The following is a 19,371-nucleotide window of genomic DNA, read 5'->3' as shown; positions in this document are numbered from 1 at the left end:
CTAGGCCCAACCATTTTCTTCTACTTCACTAATGGCCTTCTCGCCTTCATAAGGTCAGAAATGGAGATCGGAAACACAAACAGAAAGTGCTGGAGGAACTTGGCTTTCTCTCTACAGATGCAATCAGACCTGCCGAGTTTCTCTCATTAATCTCTGTTTTTGTTCCTGCTTTCTTTGTTACTTCATACTCTTTCTATGTGAAAGGTGTGGCAATGGGTACTCAAAGGCATCCCAGCTCTTTCTATGTCTTTGTGGGGTATGTGGAACATTCCTTCTTCCAGTTCTGCTTAGTTCCCCAGAACTCTTTCTCTGACACATTGATGCTGTATTCAGTGCTGCTTCCTGCTCTCACTATAGAAGGTAGGATCTAAAAGAAGTGACTAGTGAAATAACTGATTCATTGGCTTTCCCAAATTCCTCATATTCAGGGAAGGCTATTTAGAATAGAAATGATCAATTGTAATTCCTTTATTCAAAAAAGGAAGAAGACTAATAGCAAAAAACTACATGCCATTAGCTTAATATCGATTATGGGAAGATGTTTGAATCTATTATTAAAGATGTCACATCAGGGCACTTCGAAAAATTCCAAGTAAATAGTCAGTCAACATGTTTTTGAAAAGTGAGAAAGTGAGGTCTGCAGATGCTGGAGATCAGAGTTGAGAGTGTGACGCTGGAAAAACACAGCAGGTCAGGCAGCATCCGAAGAGCAGGAAAATCGACGTTTTGGGCAGGAGCCCTTCATCAGGAAAGATTGATGAAGCATTGATTTTCCTGCTCCTCAGATGCTGCCTGATCTGCTATGTTTCTGAAAAGGTTATGTTTACCTAATTTATGAGAGGTCTTTGGAAAAGTAAAAACATGTGCTGTGGATAAATAGGAATTGGCAGTTGCACTGCTCTTAGACTTCCAGAGGATGAGGTGCCATCAAAAAATATTGTGGAAAATAGAAGGTAATAGTTTAGGGGGTCCCTGGGTTAGAACATTGGTGAGCTATCAGAAAAAATGATAGTAGGAATGAGTGGGTCATTTCCTGGATGGCAAGATGTAACATGTGTTGTGCCACAGTTATCAATACTGGGGCTTAACTTTCTATCATTTATACAAATGATTTTGATGAAATAACCAAAGGCTAATAATTGCTAAATATTCTGATGACACTATAATATTAGAAAGAAAGCTTGTGAACAGCACATAAATAAGCTAGATACAATATAGGAGGAGAAAGTGAGGTCTGCAGATGCTGGAGATCAGAGCTGGAAATGTGTTGCTGGAAAAGTGCAGCAGGTCAGGCAGCATCCAGGGAACAGGAGAATCGACGTTTCGGGCATAAGCCCTAATTTATGAGAGGTCTTTGGAAAAGTAAAAACATGTGCTGTGGATAAATAGGAATTGGCAGTTGCACTGCTCTTAGACTTCCAGAGGACGAGGTGCCATCAAAAAATATTGTGGAAAATAGAAGGTTTCCTGAAGAAGGGCTTATGCCCGAAACGTCGATTCTCCTGTTCCCTGGATGCTGCCTGACCTGCTGCGCTTTTCCAGCAACACATTTCCAGCTCTAGATACAATATAGATTGATTAAATAAGCAGGCAAAAATATATGACTAATGGAATATTATGGGGGTAAATGTGAGGTTGTCCGTTTTAGCAGAAGAATTAAACAGAAAAATATCTAGATGGTGAGAGATTGCAGACCTCTGAGATACAGTCATCTGTATGTTATTGTGTGTGAATTACAAGATGTTAGTATGCACGCACAGCAGGTAATTAGGAAAGCTACTACATTACAGTTTGTTGCAAGAGGAAAAATATCCCTAACATCATTTCCCTTCTAATACTCATTTCTTTCAGTTCTTCCTCTCACTAAATCCTGTGTTCCCCAATATTTCTGGTATGTACTTTGTGTTCTCCTTTGTGAATACAGAATCAAAGGATGTATTTAGTTGGTCAGCCACTTCTTTGTTCCCCTGTCACAAGTTCCCCCGTTTCTGATTGTTGGGGACCGATATTCATTTTCACCAATCTTCTTCTCTTCACATACTTATTAAATCTTTTACAGTCTGTCTTAATGTTCTCTACAAGATTTCTCTCATACTCTATTTTTCCTCTCTTGATCAATCCTATTGTCCTCCTTTGCAGAATTCTAAACTGCTCCCACTCCCTAAAGTTCTGTTGTATTTTTTTCTGGCCAATGAGTATGCCTCATCTTGGATCTAAATGATCTTGAGATGTTAACTTTGTTTCTCTTTCTGTAGATGTCTCTAGTCCTGCTGAGTCCCTCCAGTTTCTCTTGTTTGTTTCAGATTTCCAGCATCCACGGTATTTGCTTTTATTTGAGATAGTTTCCCTGGTGGATTTAGAATGAATTGTAGCTGGTCTTTCTTCTTAGGGGAGGGCTTTGTTCAACCACTGAAGCATCAGTACTGAGATCAGGTGACAATCTGAAGGGAATAAGGAATAGCTAATTGAGGGAGGATGGACGGTGACAATCTTACAGAGTGTCTGGGTTGCGAAGGGAGGAAGTGGGAATATATAACAAAGGTAAATGAGGAAAGTGAAAAGAAGTCAATGATTGAAAGGAAATCAATACGCATTCAGGAAGGATAGTGTGCAGTTCAGAGAGAGTGAAGTGGCACATGGTAGGTCAAAGATAATAGAGAAAGGATCCAGGAAATCCCCAAGACACATTTTTCCCCTTCTTGAAAAGAAAGGAAAATTATTGTCCTGGAGAGAGAGCCTCTATTTTCTCGTTATCTCACTGGAAACTTTCTTGTCTCTGCAGCAATTAAGGCTCCTATATGGTCAATTAATGTCCACTTAGGGCTTCAACTTGCAAAGTCCACAACTGCCTGCCTTCCAAGGAGTTTGGAAATTATATTGAGTTTGTACAGGACGTTAGTGAGGCCTCTTATGGAGCATTGTGTTCAGTTCTGGTCGCCCAGATATAGAAGGACATTATCAAGATGGAGAGGGTTCAGAAGAGATCTGCCAGGATATGGCACATATGGAAAGTTTGATTTATAAAGAAAGGCTGGAATGTTTTTTTACTGGACCATAGAAGGTTGACAGGTAACCTTATAGAAGTTTATAGAATCATGAGGTTTATAGATAGAGTTAACGGTCGATAGTTTTTTGTCCCTAGAATGGGGGAATTCAAGATTAAGGGGCATGTGTTTAAGATGAGAGGAGAAGGATTTAAAATAGACACGCAGGGCAAATGTTTTAAACAGAGGGTGGCTCACATGTGGAATGAACTTCTTGAAGAGGTGGTGGGTGTGAGCACAATTATGATGTTTAAAAGACATTTGGACAAGTACATGGATAGGAAAGGTTTGTAGGTATTTGGGCCAGGTGCAGGCAGTTGGGGCAAGTTTAGTTTGGGGCTATGTTTGGCATGGATTGGTTGAACTGAATGGTCTATTTCTGTACGACTCTATGACCTGCTCCAAGCTGGGGCAATTTGAGGCATGGAACTGGAGGTCTCTGAAAGATATCCTTGCCTCCAACACCTCTGAACTGTATTGAAGAAGAGTCACTGGACCAAAAAGGTGAACTCTGATTTCTCTCCACAGATGCTTCCAGATCTGCTGAGTTTTTCCAGCAATTTCTGTTTTGATTTTACCTCTGAACTCCCTCCCTGTACATGACTCCTATTCAAAAAGAAGAAAAAGGGAAAAATGCACCTTTTTTGATGTTAGAACCTGTGAAATGTAAGCCTTGACTGACAGTTTTTAGGACCCATAAGCTGATTGGCCAGCAGTTTCTTGCCAACAAGGTTTCCATTGTTGAGGCCTCTGATTTGCTGAGAATATTAGTTTTTAATATCAGCTTTTAACAAAGTGGTTAGTGTACAATCCAGCAAGCATTCTCAAAGGTCAGGCCAATGGGTGAGCTACCACACTAATTCTGTGTAAGGGGAAACCATGGGTCAAGAGATATTTAGATGCATTCAAGTCTTCTGAGAGAAAGAGCACAGAACATAGAACATAGCACAATACAACGCAGAACAGGCCCTTCGGCCCTCAATGTTGCGCCGACCTGTGAACTATTCTCAGCTTGTCCCCCTACACGATCCCATCATCATCCATGTGCTTATCCAAGGATTGTTTAAATCTCCCTAATGTGGCTGAGTTAACTACGTTGGCCGGCAGGGTATTCTACGCCCTTACCACTCTCTGAGTGAAGAAACTACCTCTGACATCTGTCTTAAATCTATCACCCCTCAATTTGTAGTTATGACCCCTCGTCCAAGCTGACGTCATCATCCCAGGAAAAAGACTTTCACTGTCTACCCTATCTAATCCTCTGACCATCTTGTATGTCTCTATCAAATCCCCTCTTAGCCTTCTTCTTTCCAATAAGAACAGACCCAAGTCTCTCAGCCTCTCCTCATAAGACCTTCCATCCGGACCTCTGCACCTTTTCCAATGCTTCCACATCCTTCCCGAAATATGGCGACCAGAACTGTATACAATATTCCAAGTGCGGCCGCACTAGCGTTTTGTATTGTTGCAGCATGATATTGCGGCTCCAGTACTCAATCCCTCTATGAATGAAACCTAACACACTGTAGGCCTTCCTAACTGGCCTTCCTGAAGAAGGGCTTATGCCCGAAACGTCGATTCTCCTGTTCCTTGGATGCTGCCTGACCTGCTGCGCTTTTCCAGCAACACATTTTCAGCTTCCTAACAGCACTAACAACCTGGGTGGCAACTTCCAGGAAATAAGAATAGAATGTAGGGACAGTAGCTTCATTCTTCTTATTCAACTCATTTCAGCTTCTTTTAGCCTAACCAGAACTCAAATGTCACCACTGTTCTTCTGTACGATTCAAGCTTCAATACTGACCTTTTTCAAAGGCCACAGCAGACTGAATGGACCTCCATTTATGCTGTATCACATGATTCTGTAATCCAGTGTACTGCCTTAGAGATAGGGAGGGAGGCTGGGTTTGAATGGGATGCTCTTCAGACAGTAGGTGCAGACTCGATAGGCTAAATGGCCTCTTTCTACACTATAGGCATTCTATGATCTCAGATCATGCTGCACTTGCACTGGACACTCACACATCAATATCTTTGGACATTGGCATCCAATATGTGCCAACTGCAATGAACCCTCATGGCACATCTCCAACCACTTACAGTGCACTTATGTACTGCAATATTACATGTCAGGCTGCTAGCTGTTCAGCCACAGAGATGAGGCACACTGTATTGTGGTGTTATATTGCCTCTTATGTAGACACAAAGCCAGGAAGCTGGTCACGGGTGTCAGCAGTCCTCAGTCAAGTCAATGGAGGTTGCCTTTGGTAAGGAACTGTTAGTCAAAATTATCCTCTGATTCCAGTCCTGAGACTTGGATAAAGTCAGTCAAGTGCTCAGGATGGTCAGAGTTAGGATCCTCTCCACAGTGGTGAGGAGCCAAATGCCAGGCAGCCCAGCATCTACTTTAATGCTTTCTGATGTATTGTAGACTTCTTTCCTCCTGGCATGAGATAGAGGCAGGCACTGAATCAGACTAAAGTGGGTGGCGCAACTGTTATTTTTGGTGTAGGTGGAGAGGTGTCCTAAGTGAATGAGTAGATAGCGCAGAGGGTGTGGAGGGTGAGAGGCGTCGAGGGGTTGGGATGGATATCACCAAGTGAAGAGAGGCAATAGAGATAATGGTAGCGCATGATTCTTGGTTGGGGGTGGGTGCGACAGCATAGAAGGAGTGAGTGTGAGAGAAGAAAGTGGTACTTACATTGATGAAGTGGGGAAAATCATTGACCTCCTTCCTACAGCAGATGACTGAGACTGCATCGGCCTGGGTGACAATATTGGATCAGGCTGTATATGTGAGACTTTGAAATTGCAACAATGTAGATGTGTGCCTTGAAATGAGATCTCTTTTAGTGAACTAGGATTTCCACAATTTGATTAAGTTACTTTGTACAAAGACTTTACATTCTGTGACTGGATTAATGAACTACCTGATATCTATGCTATTCAAATGGCTCATTAGATGCTTGACTAGTATTAAAGACAAATTGGCCATTTCTCCCCACCCCCACTAACTGAGTTGCATTGTACAAAAACAGACATTTCAAAAACTGTGCATCAACTATTAGTCATAATGATTAAACCAAGGAACATTAAATCCACTTTTTGGTGGAAATATACCCATAGAGAAACAGGAATTGAGTATCAGAACTAATGGAGGAGCTGCAACCCCTGAAACCACAATCAACTGATCGCAGGAATATCATTTTAGCACTAACATTAAAGGAGCCCTGCATGAGATTGCAGGAGTAAGAGTGGTGTACCACAAAAGGCTGCCGGCCTACTATAAGCAACAGGAGCCGGTTTCATTAAATTAGGCGTGTAGTTGTATCAACAGAGAGACAACTGGCAGGAGTTATAACTTGGTTTCTGGCTTTAATTGACCAATTCTAGCTTCATCAATATTGTGCAATTAACTTGTAAGGGGCCAAGCTACAGTTTTATATATGTGGATGATTAGTTATTGTAACTGGTTTCTTTCGTGGTGCTGTATTTTCCGATGTTCTCATGGACTAATATTTGTCTAATATTTGCAAGATTTTTTTAATGATTTTTTTTCATCTATTTTTAATATTGACTGTATAAAAAAATTGTGGTTTTAAGGTTGAATCTTGACAAACCACTGGCAAAAACTCCAAAAACCCCTTTCTCTCATATAGATGAGATTCAATCTCTAAGGGTATCTAGGCAATATCATCTTGTTTGTGTAAAGATGTGCTATCACTATGAGAATTCTTGTAGACAGCCCAAACACTGCATATAGGAGTGTAGAAATTTGCAGACTCCGAAAAGGATTGAACGTAGTAAAGAATCACTTCTGCAAATGTTGAAATTTGAAAAAAAGCACTTCTATTAAATAGAGTGTTTTCAATTTAAAGTAGCTATTTTCAAAATAAGTGACTTGGAAAGTCAGTCCATAAGCATTTATAATTGTAAAATCTAGGTTGAAAGAGGTGTCATGAATCAATATTCTTGTTCACATCTTGTTACGGATTAATAAAGCATTGGGAACAGATCAACTCCAGGGCCTGGTAAGCGAGATGGATGAAAATCTTGGAATGATGGAGAAAAGATAATAAGTAAATAGCTTAACAAATGAGATACAGAAACATTTTTCAATCAACATTTCAGGCAAATCTCATCATTTATTCATGTGCAACTTCCCCTTTTTATCCTTTAATTCAGTCGCTCAATGTAGTACTCTGAATGTTTTAATGTATTATAATGTAATGGCAGCGATTGATTTAGTGCTCAGACTTTATAGATTATTCACTCAGACTGAGGGTTCCCTATTTATGATAAGTTTTAATGATTTAGCACTTAATCTGTATCAGTGGAAAGAATGTGCCGTTCCTCTACTTATGTCACTGCTTTATGGAAAGCAATTCTGTAGTTTAAAATGTTAAAGCACATACCTAGTTGCATTTTGTGTTCATAGTATTTTCTTTCGAATTTCTTTCTAGAGATTTAGAATTAGCTATTTAATTATTTTAATAAGGCCACGTCCTTCACATTTCATTTTTCTTGCTGGGTTTGTGGTATCTGCCTTGGTTACCAAAGCTTTACAAATCTGAGAAGCTAAAAAGAGGTGGAAGATGCACAGAGCTTTTCCTGGAGAGGGGGAATATAGGAATTTTATTCAAGCTAATGAGCCTACACTGTAAGATGTCCACCATCCTTCCTCTTCCCGAAATCAGACCACCTTTCTGAATTATTGTAATCACTAATGTGAGAGGTAATTTCGGTTTAAACTTTAAGATGTGCCTGGACCACAGACTGATCTATAATAAAAGACAAAACTTTTGTTGAATTTTATTCAAGCTAATGAGCCTACACTGTAGGATGTCCACCATCCTTCCCTGTTCCCGAAATCAGACCACCTTTCTGAATTATTGTAATCACTAACAAGACCACTGAAATCAGCACCCCTACCCCCATTGTTACTAATCTTTTCCCTATGTCCGTTGTCTGTACCCCATGATGACTAACTCCACTGACTCTCATCTCCGCCTTTGACCTGTCATCCAACCCATAATCCTCCTTCCACCCTCAAAATACCCCAATACAAATTCCTAGCAACAGGAGAGCCACCTAACCTCAGGCTGCTACATCTGCTGCAGTATTGCTCAGCCTGTAAATTTTATAAATGATTTGGATGAGGAAGTGGAAGAGTGAGTTAGTACATTTGCCAATCTGATGAAAGTTAGTGGATTTGTGGATAGTGTGGAGGGCTGTTGTCGGTTGCAACAGGACATTGACAGGATGCGTAGCTGGGCTGAGAAGTGGCAGATGGAGTTCAAACAGGAAAAGTGTGAAGTGATTCATTTTAAGAGGACAAATTTGAATGTATATTACAGGGCTAAAGGCCGGATTCTTGGCGTTGAAGAGGAACAGAGGGATCTTAGGGTCCACAAAAATAAATCCCTCAAAGTTGCGACGCAAGTTGATAGGGTTGTTAAGAAGGCGTATGGTATGTTGGCTTTCATTAGCAGGGGGATTGAGTTTGATGCAGCTCTATAAAGCCCTGATTAGACCACACTTGGAATATTATGTTCAGTTCTGGTCACCTCATTATAGGAAGGCTGTGGAAGCTTTAGAGAGGGTGTACAGGAGATTAACTAGAATGCTGCCTGGACTGGACGGCATGTCTTATGACAAAAGGCTGAGGGAGCTAGGGCTTTTCTCACTGGAGCAAAGAAGGATGAGAGGTGACTTGATAGAGATGTTGACAGGATGCGTAGCTGGGCTGAGAAATGGCAGATGGAGTTCAAACAGGAAAAGTGTGAAGTGATTCATTTTAGGAGGTCAAATTTGAATGTATATTACAGGGTTAAAGGCAGGATTCTTGGCAATGTGGAGGAACAGAGGGATCTTAGGGTCCACAAAAATAGATCCCTCAAAGTTGCGACGCAAGTTGATAGGGTTGTTAAGCAGGCGTATGGTATGTTGGCTTTCATTAACAGGGGGATTGAGTTTGATGCAGCTCTATAAAGCCCTGATTAGACCACACTTGGGAATATTATGTTCAGTTCTGGTCACCTCATTATAGGAAGGATGTGGAAGCTTTAGAAAGGAGACTTACTAGGATGCTGCCTGGACTGGACGGCATGTCTTATGACAAAAGGCTGAGGGAGCTAGGGCTTTTCTCACTGGAGCAAAGAAGGATGAGAGATGACTTGATAGAGATGTACAAGGTGACGATAGGCATAGATAGAGTGGATAGCCAGAGCCTTTTTCCCAGGGTGGAAATGGCTATCACGAGGGGGCATACTTTTAAAGTGATTGGAGGAAGGTTTAGTGGAGATGTCAGGCGAAGGTTCTTTACACAGAGAATGGAGGATGTATTGAATGCGCTGCCAACAGTGATAGTAGTGTCAGATACATTAGGGATATTTGAACGACTCTTGAATAGACACATGGATGCAAAATGAAGGGTATGTAGCTTAGTTTGATCTTAGTGTAGGATAAAAGGGTCAACACAACATTGAGGGCTGAAGGGCCTGTACTGTGCTGTGCTGTTCTCTGTTCTATGTTCTATATTCTGATAGGGTGTCAAGCTTGTCAATCTGTTTGGTTTCTGGTCGGGAATTCCTGAGAATAAAACTACATTCCTGATGTGGAGTTAAAAGTTCATGGTCTCTAGGGCAGCCCAAATCAGAACTAATCCTTCTTGAAAATTCTGCCTCAAACAATATCAGGACCATTGAATTATTGGACCTCCTAGATTTTGGGTAATGAAAACGATAATGGTGAGATTGTCGATGTTGAATCTGGTATGCCTAGTGTATACTAGTACAAACTTTTTAAAGTTTGAAGGGCAGCCTTATGCAATGTTTCTAGAAAGTCAATGCAGATTTTTTTATTATTATTAATAACTTATCAGATGTGGGCTTTATTTGTTTGGCCAACATTTACAGTCCATCCTCAGTGGGAAGATGGTAGTGAGTTGTCCTCTCAGACCGTACAGACCATTTGGTGTAGGTACATGCATGATTCCGATGGGGTGTCCATTCCAGGATTTTGACCCATTGTCACTGACGGAATGGCCATATAGTTCCAAGTCAGGATGGTGAGTGGCTTGGAGGGAAACTTGCAAGTTGTGGTATTCCTATGTGTCTGCTGTCCTTGTCCTTCTAGTTGTGTGTTTGGAAGGTGCTATCTAAGAGACCTTGGTCAATTGCTGAATATTACACTTCAAAAGTTAGCACTTGCTAAGCATAGTTTTCCTTTTAGGGAACACGCACTAACATTTGTTTATTACATCAGGCATACTAAATGATCCCAAATAGTTTCCATTACATTAAGCATCTGTATTTTGTCACTGTTGACATGACGTTAACTAATCTGCAATTCACAGGGTTGTGTCAATCCCTCTTAAAGAATGGAATTTGTTATTTTCCATTCTTCTAGTATAACCCCAATGCTCAGAGAACTATAAAACATGTCAGCCTGATGTACCATCCAGAATTCCTTTAACTCTTTCTGATACATTTAATTGGAGCTGAAAAGCAACTTTGAATTTTGAAATGCAATAATTCTTTAAATCACTACTTCAGAACAATTCGATAATGCATTACAAATATTTTTTACAGTCACCAACTTCAGAAAAATAGAGGAGGAAAGATTGCAATGCCTCTTGCACATTTTGTCTGTCCAAAATAGAAGTCACAAAGTTGACTTGAGTAACTATATGTTCCACATCAGATAAATGCTGAAAATGAATGATGCTGTTTTGTTATCGATGAGATTGGGGGTGCTTGCTGATCGTTAAGAGAGTGAGTCAGGTCACCTGGAGCAGGGGATTTGGGTCATTCCAGGTCTGATGACATAGCTGTAAAGAGGTGTAACAAACGCTCCTTAGGTCAAGCTCCTTAGGATGTATCTCGTGATATATTTATAATTCATAAACTGACCTAAACATGCTAACTGATGCCAAGTCTGAGTCACAGCCCATTAACTGTGTGCTACTACCATTTTCATGAGGAAGAGAGGAGTTTGAATATTGCCTGGACCCTGGAAACAGCATGGAATTGAAAAGGTAGTGTGGTAGACTTGGCAGGTGATGACCGAAACTTCGGGGGAAGTGGTTGTGAGGTTATAAGGGCTACAGTCGCTGTCAGGAACGAAGGTCACTCACTGGGGGATAGCTCGAGAGCAGAGGTGGTGAGGGGCGTCAGATTGCAGTTCATGGCTGAATCCAGGTGTACTCACCCGGGAGCCTACTGAAATCATCAGGGAAGGGTCATCGCGTGGACTCAGGCTGTGAGCAGCTACTGGTTACCTAAACCCAAATGGTGGGCCAATTTGGAAAGCTGGGATCATTTGACAAAGAGACAAAAAAATTGGATTCTGTACATTGGACGTTTTAATGCTTATTCGAAGGCAAACAAAGTGGCTGAAGACTGAAAGGTATCAGTTTTCTTGAGGACTGTTGAAAGCAAGATCTTTACGATTCTAAGGAGTCTATTGCAACCAGACAACCAGTGGAGAAGACCTATAAAGAGCTTTGTGAAATATTGGGAAGTCATTTCTCACCAAAGCTGATGATTGCAGAAATTTCCTTTTTTTAAACGGGGTACAATAGGAAGGAGAGTCCATTGAACATTTCATGGTCATTTTAAAGAAATTGGCCGAACATTGTGGATTCGGAGGGTTCCTGCAGGTTACCTTGTGGGACTGATTGGCTTGTGGCCTCTGACATGAAGCCACTTGATAGAAGCTGCTGAAAAGAGAGACCTGCATTTCAAGTCAGCTTTCGAAATCGCTACCTCGATGGAGTTGACGGCTAGCGAAGCAATGCTATCAGTTGTTGTTGCCTGAGTGCATAAAGTAGTGGACATTCAGTGGTGTGTAGTACCAGCTTCAAAATGCTGTCAATGTGGCAGGTTTGGCCACAAGGAGTCAAGGTGTTGGATTCGAGAAGCCCAGCACCAAGAATATAAGAATATGGGCCACATTGCACAGAATTGCAAGTTATAACCTAAACAAGAGAATAGGGTTCAAGAAGAACAGTCTGGAGGATAAGGTACAAAGTACATTTCGCCGACCAGGGAGTTACTGGGTCAGTAGGAGAAGCCAAAGGCCCTGAGTCAGCAGAACTTCAGTTAAACATGCTGTTGGTAAGGCGTGAAGCTGATCATTTCTGGGTTCTTCCCAAGTTAGAGGGGAAGACAGTAAAGATGGAAATGGATATGAGTGCAATGCTGTTGCTGATTCCCAAATCAATCTATAGCAAGAAGCTAAGGCTCTACCATTACAGCCTGCCAAGTTGACACTCAGCCTACATGGAACCAGTGGAATAATGCAAATCATGTGTATTGGTAAAGAAGCGATCGCCGTTGTCACCTCTTCACCCATGGGAATGGACTCAATCACCATAGCAGTAGATTCATGTCAATTTTGTGGGACAGTAGAGGGACAGATGTGGATGCCCACTCCTAGTGACCAAATTGGTGATCAGGAAGTTGGCATCAATGGAAGCAACGACGGACCTATTGGATGAAATATTTGCCAGGTTTGGAACACTCTACAAGTCATGAGTGACAATGATGCACAGTTTGTGGCATTAGAGTTTGCCGAGTATCTGGAAAATGCCGGAGTCAGACATGTGAGATCAGCTCTGTATCCCCTGGTGGCAAACGGCCAGGTGGAGAGTTTTGAACAAACTATGAAGCCAGCTTTAAAAGCCTCCAAAGGGGAGGGTTCATGAGGGTTCAACAAGTTCCTCAGCTTGTACAGGATCATGCCACAAATGATGACCCCATGTTCTCCGGTGTCTTAATGTTCAACTACCCCCGAGAACCATGTTTGACTTGTTGTGGCTGGAACAGACCAGAGATGTAGTTGAGCAAAATCAAGAAGGACAGATGAACAGAAGAGGGGAAACTATCTTGGCCAGAAATTAAATGTCTGGGAAAAATAGCGATGGTGGACTGTTGTGATATATGGTGCAAACCAGGGATGAGCTGGTTTGGAGAGGTACATTGACCAGCTGGTCACCACACTTGACCAATAGAGGGACATCCCTCAAAAGTCAAAGCCAATCCAGGTGGACCCAGAGGTGCAAACGAGTCAGGTGTTTCTGAGCCAGGGTTGGTTACACCCAGGAAAGAGCCAGCAGCAAGGTCCCAGGGCAACAACAGCCAATCAGAGAGGGATGTATCTACTAACGGCAGGAGTTTTCAGTGTCTGGAAGACCACATTAGGAAAGGCTACTGAGACTAGGAGATGATTTTCTCGAAACCACCAGTCTCCTTTAAAATTAATCACGTCGATGTAGACTATTGGAAGTAATGGTTGGCATGCAGAGGTGGGTTGTTTGCAAGTGTTTTCCATGTTTTTGCAAATATTCCTCACTGTATACATGTGTTGGCTATGATGCCTATATGATATTTAGAATTGTTGCACATATGTGCACGAATGAGAGTTTTTGAAATAAAGGGGGAGGGTCTTATAGATGTGGTTGGGGGTGCTTGCTACTCCTTTAAGAGAATTGATCAGGTGACCTGGAGCGGGAGCCTTGTGTCAGTCTATGTCTGACTGTGTAGCTGTAAAAATGTATAATAATTTGTTCCTGGTTCAAGAGTTACAGGCTTACCTCATGGCCTTTGTTTAATTGATAAATTGACATAAACATAATATGTATCTGTCTGGCTGCTCGAAAGTCCATCACTTAAATAGTGATTTTCTTTTATATATGTTTGTGTGATGTAGACGTCATTGGGTATGCCAGCACTTACCCCCAACCCTAAATGCCTTTGAAAAGCTGATGATAATCTGCCTTCTTGAAGCTCTGCAATTCTTGAGATGCGAGGACACTAAAAATAAAGGTAAAGTTGCCATAGTCTTTCCAAACCATAGGGCTGTGCTCTCATGTGAAAGAGATACTGCTGGTCATTTAAGCTGAGGGTAACAATGCATCAGGCAAGGTGAGAGGTTGAGGGAATTCAACCCATATCAATAACAGCATTCTGCATGTCAAACCAGCCATCCAACCAGCTGAGCTAACTGACCCCTGCTGCAGTACTGTTGGGAAGGCAGCTCAATATTTGGATCTAGTGACTGTGAGGGAACAGTGATGTATTTCCAAGTCAAGATGGTATGTTATTTGGAAAGCTTTGCAGCCTTGGTGCATTACTGCAGTGCATCTTGTGATTGGTAAACGGATACTGCTGTGTATTGGTGGAGGAGAGAACAAATGTGAAAGCCAATGATGAGGGTGCCAATTGTTTTGTCTTGGATGGTGTTGCACTTGTGTTGTGTCCAGTCAATGGTTGAGGTTCCACAATTTGTTCTGGTTACAGAGGATGCCTCTAATCGCTAATTGGAAAGTGTGAACTGGCTCCCCTTGGTTATTCACACACACTCTCATTGGGTCACAACAAGGTTACTATTAAAAGTATCCCCAAGCTTGTGGATACTTTTCTCCCAGACGTGATCAATTCATGTTTTAAAACAAAGGCACTAATTTAACCAGGCTTTTTGAATTGATCAAGAAAGGGAGTTTATGAATTACTAAACTCATAAAGAAATGATACATACAAACAAATTAAAAATAAGAGGGGAACCCAAAAAGAAAGAAATGAATAAAATGGGCAGAATTTTATCAGGGCCTGAGTGGTGAGCACTGTGGTAAAAACTGTGGCAGAATTGTGCCTATCTTGATGTCAGCACAAACTTTCTGCATCTTCTAGTTCTGGGCATTGAGGTGAGATTCTCACCGGGCAGCAGCGAGTTTCCTATTAAGAGGGATTATTGCTTGCAAACGACCCTATTAACTGCACACTTCACCTCACTAATATGCAGCTTCTTATCCTACCACCTGCCATGAACAAACCAGATGCTGAGAATTCTTGACATGGAATTCAGAGAAGGTACCTGGCAATTTTAGGGGACTTGGTTAGAGACAAAAAAAACTGCAGATGCTGGAATCCAAAGTAGACAGGCATGAGGCTGGAAGAACACAGCAAGCCAGGTAGCATCAGGAGGTGGAGAAGTTGATGTTTTGGGTGTAACCTTTCACCAATGTAGTGGGACATGGAAGGTTCAGAGAGAAGGGCTGTGGAATGCCTTACCCTTTGATATAGTGGGAAGAAGGGTTACACCTGAAACATCAACTTCCGCACCTCCTGGTGCTGCCTGGCTTGCTGTGTTCTTCCAACCTCCTGCCTGTCAACTTCAGGGGACTTGGCATATACCTCTAAGATCTGTTATAGATGATCACAGAGAACCTGTACATTTACTAAATGGAACCTTTTTCTGTGAATGAGGTCTGCTGTGCTATTAAATGGTAATGTTAATGTAGTGCATCAACAGTCTATTCCACCCTGTACCTGGGCGATGCCAGCTGTGTTGGCAAAGCCAATTGCCTAGTCACAGGGAAATGAGATGAAGTGTGGCACAAATGGCATGATTAACAGCTTTGATGCACTTGTATGTAGGTGCCCAGTGAATTCTTGGAAGCATATTAAAAAATTGTATAGAGTTCATTAAAAATATCACATTTCAGTACAACTGTTACCACGACATACCATGATAGGTCTTGGTGAACAGTTGACACAGTGCTGTGACAGTGTCTCAGGACAACTCGTGTGTGGCAACAATGTGCCTCACTCAGCTGGAAAAAATGGCATGGAAAATGATAGACTCTGGGCCCCCTCCATATCCTGAAGATACTCCAGCTGTTATATCTTTCTGTGGAGACTGTTCAGCAACTGTTGAAGGCTGCTCCTAGTCCTGGGCTTGCTGGTCCATTTTGTTCCTCCTTTATTTCTGTATACCTTTTCGAACACCACAACCACAGCGATGGTAAGCCCTCTTGTGACTGGATCCATTGGTCATGGTTCTAATGTGTGGGAAGTATCAGAAACTGGACAGGTTCTTAAGTCAGCACTTGCATCACACACAAATGATGATTTAGCATAGTTGTTGATGTAGTTGGACATGGATGGCTCAGACAGGAGGGCCGTGGAATACCTGTTCCTTTTGAAATAGTGGACATTATTTTGTGCATGCAGCACAAGGCATGCCATGAAATACATTAAGAGATTGTACACACAAAAATAGAAATTGTTGGAAAAGCTCAGCAGGTCTGGAGATAAAACAAAGTTAATGAGTGATCCTTCCTCAGTTCTGCCCAGATTCTGCCAAACCTACTGAGCTTTTCCAACAATTTCTAGTTTTGTTTCTGATTTACAGCTTCCTCAGTTCTTTCGGCTTTTATTTAGGAGATTGTATATTTGGGAGGATTATGGAAACATTGCTTCCCCCTCTGACCCTACCTCTACTCCACATCATCTAAGAAAGACAGGATTACATACAAGAACATATTGTCAAATATTAAAGTTCAAGGTGGGAGGAAATCAGGTCCTTACCCTTGTGCAAACTATACAACCTTGGATTATCCCTGTGACTTGTAGCCTGCCAGTAATTACATCTGTTTCACAGAGATGACAATCTTCAATCTGCAATGATCAGCGACATGGGGAAGATTGCTTGAGGGCAGGATTTGTATTCCACGTGGTTGGTCACTGGATGTTTCAAATGCAACACTCTATGAATGCAGATTTCTGAAACCTGTATTCCCCTTGCAGAGCCTCTCATTGCTCTGGTAGAACCTGTGTCCTCAGACAGATAAATAAAAAACTCCGCTCACCGAGTGTAGAGGAAGCCATTCATTATATTCACTGGACCTTTGCATTATGAGTGAGAATGGAATGCAATCCAGTCACAACTTTGTCAAGTGAATCGCAGGCTCTTCTGTTAATTGAGTGACTCCCAAACATTCATATTGCTTTCTTCCTTGTACTCCCTCTAAACACCACAAGTTCTGGGATACATTAATGTGCAGGCAACAATTTCAAAGTTGAAGATGATGCAAAAAGTGACAGATTAGAAACTGAGAGGAGGACAGTGTAGAACCTGACAAAGGCATTGACACTGATGGAATGGGCAGATGGGTATCAGATGACACTTAATGCGGAGAAATTTGAAGTGAGACATTTTGCTACAAAGAACAGTTGTATATTCTTCTTTGTGCTGAAGTATTTTTGAGTGCCCTTAATACCAGAGCAAATATAAACTTATCCTCTGCCAACTGTTTAAATATTCTCCTCTGAAACTCTGTCTGTGTATGCCTTCTTGTGAATCACTGAGACCAGTAGATGCTGCAAAGAGAAATAGGTCTTAAACCTCCAAGTTTATTAAGTCCATTGCATGAATGAATCTCCCAATGAAGAAAGAAATGGTGCTGAATGTGATAAATGTAACTATTTCTCCCTTATTGCCAGGTGTTTGTAGATTTCACATCTTCCAGCTAGACAGTACTATGCATCAGTTTCAACGTGGATGCCAGCAATCCATTTATTGCACTTGAAAATGTCTGCTCCATTCTGATCACTTTAGTTTCTAGTAATTCCTATTGAGTGGGGTTACTGTGCCCCTTCCCACTCCCAACACACCCTACCTGCCCCTGAATCTACACCCAATATTAACTAATCACAACCAGTGAGCATCCACAGTAAATAACTCACATAGTTCAGCACAGCAATAAAATAATCAAAATCTACATTTTCCAAATAGAGCAATTTGGTGGCTCAGAGGTTAGTACTGCTGCCTCACAATACCAGGGACCTAAGTTTGATTCCACCCTTGAGTGACTGTCTGGGTGGAGTTTTCACCTTTTCTCCGTGGGTTTCCTCTCACAGTCCAAAGATGTGCAGGTGAGGTGGATTGGCCATAGCAAATGCAGGGCGATGGAGTTAGGGGTGGGTCTGGATGGGATATTTTTCAGAGGGTGAGCATGGACTCAATGGGTGGAATGGAGGGATTCACTGATACCTTGTTCTTCTCTTACCTTGTGGACGCTAATGAATTTCAAGCTCAAAAAGTCTTAGTGCAGGCAGATAAAACTTGAATGCAGAGTGAAAGCTGTAAGGTTGGCACTGTACTCACATCCACCAAAACATGCACCAGTTTAAGTAAGCTGGCTTCTGTTGTGTTTCTGTCAGACTGGAACTTTTCTACTTCGTGCAGTCAGGGGAGAGAACACATTGTTGGGGGTTAGTTTATTGGGCAGGGGACAACCTCCCTTCAGCTCACATGCTTGCACTCTGTGAGTTTCTTGGGCCCAGGGGACAACCTCCCTTCAGCTCACATGCTTGCACTCTGTGAGTTTCTTGGGACCTGTAGCACAGTCGACAGAAGTCCAAAATAGAACAACTGCTAAAGTGTCAATAAGTGACTTGACCTAAATAGGAAAATAAGCAATACACCTCCTGCCACCCACCTTCATTCAAACTGGATCCAGTTGGGTTTCATGCAGGTTGGGATACTGCTTCAGATGGTTTTTTGCATTTTAATCTCTGACATGGCCGTGATTTGTTTTTGTGTTGAGCAGCAGGAAGAGTGGGAGCATCGACCAAGGGCAGACAGGAAGGTGAATAATTGTTTTAAAAACTTACCTTGAGCGTCAGGGTTCTCTAATTTTGTTTCAGCTGCAGGAAGAACTGGACCGTCAACCAGTGGGCTGATGGGAAGGTGAATCATTGATTAAAAACTTGACTCATGAATAGGCAGAGTACACGCTGAGCAGGAGAGGACACTGTTTGCATTACCCGAAACACTACTTAGGTCGTGACTCTTACCCATCCTCCTCCTTTAACCAAAAAAAAAATGTTTTGTGCGCTGGATTGGTAAGGTAACTAGTTTTTTTTATTCTGTATTTTTCTATGGTCTCTTTGGGAATTTAGAATGGCAATTCGGGCAGTTGAATGTTCCTCCTCTAAAATGTGGGAGGTGAGGGTCACCACTAATGTCCCTGGTGACTTCCTTTGCGGGAATTGCACCCAACTGCAGCTCCTCAAACACCATATTAGGGAACTGGCGCTAGAGGTAGATGAATTTCTAATCATCTGGGAGGCAGATGAAGTTATTGAGAGGAGTTACAGGGAGGTGGTCACAACTCAGTACAAGAAAAAGGCAGATGGGTTACATTCAGGGGATAAAAAGGGAACCGGCAGACAGCGCAGGGATCCCCTGTGGCCATTCCCCTCAATCACAAGTATACTGCTTTGGATACTGTTGGGGGAGGGGGTGACTTACCATGGGTAAGCCATGGGGTACAGGTCTCTGGCACAGAGTCTGTCCCTGTTGCTCAGAAGAGAATGTGGAAGAAGAGCAGAGTATTAGTCATTGGGGATTCCATAGTTAGGGGGACAGATAGGAGATCAGTGGGAACAAGAGAGGCTCACAGTTGGTGTGTTGCCTCCCAGGTCCTGGGTTCGTGATGTCTTGAATTGTGTTTTCGGGATCCTTGAAGGGGCCAGGA

The sequence above is a fragment of the Chiloscyllium plagiosum genome, chromosome 1 (assembly GCF_004010195.1).
Source record: "Chiloscyllium plagiosum isolate BGI_BamShark_2017 chromosome 1, ASM401019v2, whole genome shotgun sequence".
NCBI classification, from domain to species: domain Eukaryota; kingdom Metazoa; phylum Chordata; class Chondrichthyes; order Orectolobiformes; family Hemiscylliidae; genus Chiloscyllium; species Chiloscyllium plagiosum.
This window is presented reverse-complemented; position numbering follows the sequence as displayed.